Genomic DNA, 6,000 nt, shown 5'->3' on the forward strand with positions numbered 1-6,000 from the left:
CGCATACGTCATCATCCAAAGACGTTTTCAACCGGAAGTTTAGCGGGAAATTTAAAATTGCACTTTATAAGTTAACCCGGCCGTATTGGCATGTGTTGCAATGTTAAGATTTATTTCATCATTGATATATAAACTATCAGACTGCGTGGTCGGTAGTAGTGGCTTTCAGTAGGCCTTCAATAACTGTTTAATTAATACAGTTTTGGTAAATTGACTTAGTTGTGATTTCCCTCTGCATGAAAGTTTAAAATGAGCATATATTAATGCAGTAGAAGAAGAATGTTTTAATGTAGACACATAGAATCATCATACTGTTGTGATTATATGCATCAAGTGTTCATTCAAGGCTAAGGCAAAATATGGAGATATATATCGTGTATCGTGACATGGCCGAAAAATATTGAGATATTAATAAAAGGCCATATCGCCCAGCCATATTTGATACAATAGTTTTCATTGAATGGAGTGGTAGATTGTACTAATATGAGTTGCAGGCGAGTGTGTATAGCTTCTTTTTTTTTTTTTTTTAAAAAGGGACATGCCAAAAACTAAAACGATCAGCTTCACTTTACAGTACAGGGCAAGTTCCAACAACTTACCACATATAATATTCCTGATACGCACTTACACACACACACACTTAGTGTCGTCCTACAATATGCACTGTTGGTAATGACGGCGTTATTTTGTTCAGTAACGAATAATCTAATTACTGTTCCCATCGTTGCAACGCCGTTGCCGTTACCGAGAATGTGAAGTGGCGCGATACTGCAGTTTGGTTGAATGAAGCGTAAGGTGTCAGGTTCCGGCCACACATTAGCTGGCTGGTGGAAGAGCTGGGGTGGGGATGATGGCGCCGTTGGAAATGCGCTCATGGTGATCAAGTGGGTGGGTGGATCATGCCCTGCTCAAGCTGTCTCACTGCACGCGCTGACTGACACACAACAACAAGACCCGCGGTAATTGCGATAAGCCACAGCCGGGGAAGTTTAAAGGTACTGTAGCGTTCTTAAACTGCAAGTACAGGCACTGCTCATTGTCCAGGCTGTATACCGCCTTCCGCCCGAATGCAGCCAAGATAGGCTCCAGCACTCCCCGTGACCTCGAAAGGGACAAGCGGTAGAAAATGGATGGATGGATGGAAATTAAAGGCAAGAGTGTTTATGCAACATGCATGCTAAATCCAGGAAAAAAAGTGTTTATCCACGTCTGCCTCAAGCAACTAACCTTGCATCTTACATCAACACATGTCAATATGACACTTGTTGCTGCAGTTTTTGGTGTTTTTCTGGAAAAAATTCCATACAATATTTGTTTTTCTTGTGTATTTTTTTTAATTTTTAGCCTTATTTTTGTTTGTGTACTTGTTTTCTTTTGTTTTTCTTGAATTTTTAGTCTTATTTTTGTTTGTGTACTTGTTTTCTCTTGTTTTTCTTTGCTGATGTAATGCTGTAATTTCCTCGTTGTGGGATAAATAAATAGCTTCAAGCACACCTGCGAAGTGAAAACCATTTCAGGTGACTACCTCTTGAAGCCCATGGAGAGAATGCCAAGCGTGTGCAAAGCAGTAATCAGAGCAAAGGGTGGCTATTTTGAAGAAACTAGAATATAAAACATGTTTTCAGTTTTTTCACCTTTTTTTTGTTAAGTACATAACTCCACATGTGTTCATTCATAGTTTTGATGCCTTCAGTGACAATCTACAATGTAAATAGTCATGAAAATAAAGAAAATCCATTGAATGAGAAGGTGTCCAAACTTTTGGCCTGTTCTGTATGTAATGTTTATTTTCAGTATTTTTGTTACAAAATAGAAACATTTCAAAATGCTGTGACTTGGTGGAAAAAGTTTGGACACCTCTCTTTTATTTTATTTGCATGCTTTGGATCATTTCTATTAGTGTTGTCCCGATACCAATATTTTGGTACCAAAATTATTTCGATACTTTTCTAAATAAAGGGGACCACAAAAAATTGTTTTATTTTAACAAAAAATCTTACGGTACATTAAACATATGTTTTTTATTGCAAGTTTGTCCTTAAATAAAATAGTGAACATACTAGACAACTTGTCTTTTAGTAGTAAGTAAACAAACAAAGGCTCCAAATTTAGTCTGCTGACGTATGCACTAACATATTGTGTCATTTATCATTCTATTATTTTGTCAACATAATTAAGGACAAGTGGTAGAAAATGAATTATTAATGTACTTGTTCATTAACTGTTAATATCTCCTTACTTTCTCTTTTAACATGTTCTATCTACACTTCTGTTAAAATTTAATAAATCACTTATTCTTCTGTTGTTTGGATGCTTTACATTAGTTTTGGATGATACCACAAATTTGGGTATCAATCCGATACAAGTAGTTACAGGATCATACATTGGTCACATTCAAAGTCAAAGACATATTTCCTGAGTTTATGAACATAATATAAAATAAAAATAAAAACAAAAGATGTTGTGATGCCAAAAAATATCGACATAATCATAGTAGTATCAACTAGATACGGTCCTGTACTTGGTATCATTACAGTGGATGTCAGGTGTAGATCCACCAATGGCGTTTGTTTACATTTTGACGCCGGTGAGCTATTGTATCCTCCTACGGTGTGTAGTGAAGCATGTTTAGCTATTTCTTGTCCTGCAGGGATGATACTTGTAAGAAACGTACTTTGTTTGTCGCCATGGAGACGAGGATTAGTGATTTAGAAGTAGCTAAAACACTGCAGACTGGGGCTGGACTTTAGCCGCTAGCGAGCTAGCCAGCCATGTCTTAAAGCACCTCTTCTTGAGGGCATTTCAGTGTTATAACTAGGGATGTCCGATAATATCGGACTGCCGAAATTATCGGCCTATAAATGCTTTAAAATGTAATATCGTAAATTATCGGTATCGGTTTCAAAAAGTAAAATGTATGACTTTTTAAAACGCCGCTGTGTACACGGACATAGGGAGAAGTACAGAGCGCCAATAAACCTTGAAAGCACTGCCTTTGCGTGCCGGCCCAGTCACATAATATCTAAGGCTTTTCACACACACAAGTGAATGCAAAGCATACTTGGTCAACAGCCATACAGGTCACACTGAGGGTAGCCGTTTAAACAACTTTAACACTGTTACAAATATGCGCCACACTGTGAACCCACACCAAACAAGAATGACAAACACATTTCAGGAGAACATCCGCACCGTAACACAACATAAACACAACAGAACAAATACCCAGAACCCCTTGCAGCACTAACTCTTCCGGGACGCTACAATATGCCCCCCCCCCCCCCCCCCCACCTCAACCTCCTCATGCTCTCTCAGGGAGAGCATGCCCCAAATTCCAAGCTGCTGTTTTGAGGCATGTTCAAAAAAATAATGCACTTTGTGACTTCAATAATAAATATGGCAGTGCCATGTTGGCATTTTTTTCCATACCTTTGATTTGATTTATTTTGGAAAACCTCGTTACATTGTTTAATGCATCCAGCGGGGCATCACAACAAAATTAGGCATAATAATGTGTTAATTCCACGACTGTTGTATATATCGGTATCGGTTGATATCGGAATCGGTAATTAAGAGTTGGACAATATCGGAATATCGGCAAAAAAGCCATTATCGGACATCTCTAGTTATAACTTCACCTTTATTGTTAGTTTTTAAGCCAAATTGCGTCCATTCTCCCTTTTCTGTCTACACGCTGTGTCTGCTTGTAAGTACTCCGTGATTGTGCGCTGCCGAACATGCTCCTCTGCTCGTAAAACCAGCAATGACACAACGTGACGACGACGGGGGTGTGGGGTTTTATACTTTTCAAAGGCGGTATAGTACCGAATATGATTCATTAGTATCGCGGTGCTATACTAATACCGGTATACCGTACAACCCTAATTTTTATGTTAGAAGCGTGCATGTTTTCCACTTTCGGCTAACAGAGGGCCAGCAAAAAACTAAGTGTGGACTGCAAATGGCCCCCGGGACGACAGTTTGGACACCCGTTATTGATGCTCATCATCCAGCACTTTATTACAGAGAGTGGTGAGTTTGTAGAAAGAGTAAACACGCATAAATCATCATTATTATCAGAAACACACTTTCCAGTGCAAGCAACTATAAAAACAACTATGTTTGCAACTGTTAAGAGAGTGTTAACACAACCAAACACGGCATGGATAATAACAAGTACAAATAAACAACCACTGAAAGTGCAGTCTAGTTAGCATATGGTTGCTATCTTAGCAGTAAAAACACGGTATTTTCGGAATAAAGGCGTGTTGTTCTGTGTCACTCACCGTCTGCTTCACCGGGACACCGAAGAACGAACAGGAGCCAAATAAAACAGGAATATTAAGGTGAACTGAAGTTGAGTCGAGCAGGTTTGTGTAGTTTCTGGCTCGTAAAAAAAAGCGTTCGACGAATCCGGGTGAGAATCCAGGAACTTCAGCACTTGCAGACTGTCTCCCGCTTCTATTAAAGGGGCGGGGCTGCCCCGGACGGTGACGTCAATCAATGATGATTTACCGTAAGTACGGCTCCAGCGTTCACGCAAAACCGTGCCGTCTTTTTCATGACTAAAACACGCATGTAAAATGATGTAAATGTTTGCATCTACTTTGAAAAACAAGGAGGAATTTACTACACTATAACCATGTTAAATGTTATTACATTAAATGTTTTTAAATGTTTAAAGCACACGTAAAAGTTGCATTTGAAACTATTCAACCCGATTTAATTTAATTTCAAACTGTTGACTCTAATGTATAATTTAGTTGAGCCATGTGTTGTTGTAGTTTTTTTTACCAACTACTGCAATATTTATAATCTTTACTGGGGATGTCCAATAATGGCTTTTTTTGCCGACATCCGATATTGTCCAACTCTTAATTACCGATACCGATATCAACAGATCCCGATATATACAGTCGTGGAATTAACACATTATTATTCCTAATTTGGACAACCAGGTATGGTGAAGATAAGGTCCTTTTTAAAAAAAAAAATATAATAAAATAAAATAAATAAATAAAAAACATTTTCTTGAATAAAAAATAAAGTAAAACAATATAAAATCAGTTACATAGAAACTAGTAATTAATGAAAATGAGTAAAATTTACTGTTAAAGGTTAGTACTATTAGTGGACCAGCAGCACGCACAATCATGTGTGCTTACGGACTGTATCCCTTGCAGACTGTATTGATATATATTGATATATAATATAGGAACCAGAATATTAATAACAGAAAGAAACAACCCTTTTGTGTGAATGAGTGTAAATGGGGGAGGGAGGTTTTTTGGGTTGGTGCACTAATTGTAAGTGTATATTGTGTTTTTTATGTTGATTTAATTAAAAAAAATAAAAACAAACAGAAAAAAACGATACCGATAATTTAAAAAAACAATACCGATAATTTCCGATATTACATTTTTAAAGCATTTATTAATCTTTACGAGTTGATGTATTTTACAAAATGCTTTGATTTTAAGTTCTACATTTTAAAACTGGATTGGCTGTCTAGTCAGCCATGAAAGTGCTAAAAAAAAAAAAAAGAAAAACAAGCACTACGTAGTACAGTACATTTTTAATTCATCACCATTTTGATTTATTTTTTAAATTTAAATAATCAAAAAATATGGATGCAGCAAAATTGTTGAAAGGATGTACGCACAGTACTGCTCTCTTTTGGCAGAGAAAATGTTGTCCATCACCTTAATAAAATAAAGAAGTAGACAGTATGCATGCAACACTTCCCTCTACTGGCAAAACATATAAAAATGTATTGAAAGATAGATTAAAAATGTGAGCGGGAATGTTTTCCCGCTTTCATTTAAATAGGAATTTTTTGTGCCTGAAAATTCTGGGAAAACCGATTATTTTTTAAATGTGGAAAATGGTCTTAATGTTTTGGTGTTAAAACGGTTTGAATCGATCTGCAAATGTGGAAGTAGCAGGAGTTCTAAGAATTAGAAGGGATGGGAAATTTTGGGAAAAGTGGATTTTTTTTTA

General features: G+C 36.9%; 1 protein-coding gene across 1 annotated transcript in view; it reads right to left on the reverse strand.

Moving 5' to 3' along the window:
- The window catches only part of carhsp1 (calcium regulated heat stable protein 1), a 51,342-nt gene extending 46,862 nt beyond the window's left edge, over positions 1 to 4,480 (reverse strand). The window contains exon 1 of the mRNA XM_062036246.1: positions 4,287 to 4,480. The gene's annotated coding sequence lies outside the window, so the exon portion shown is untranslated. The remainder of the gene's footprint in view (positions 1 to 4,286) is intronic.
- Positions 4,481 to 6,000: the final 1,520 nt, after the last annotated feature.

The sequence above is a fragment of the Entelurus aequoreus genome, linkage group LG25 (genome assembly GCF_033978785.1).
Source record: "Entelurus aequoreus isolate RoL-2023_Sb linkage group LG25, RoL_Eaeq_v1.1, whole genome shotgun sequence".
Taxonomy (NCBI): Eukaryota; Metazoa; Chordata; class Actinopteri; order Syngnathiformes; family Syngnathidae; genus Entelurus; species Entelurus aequoreus.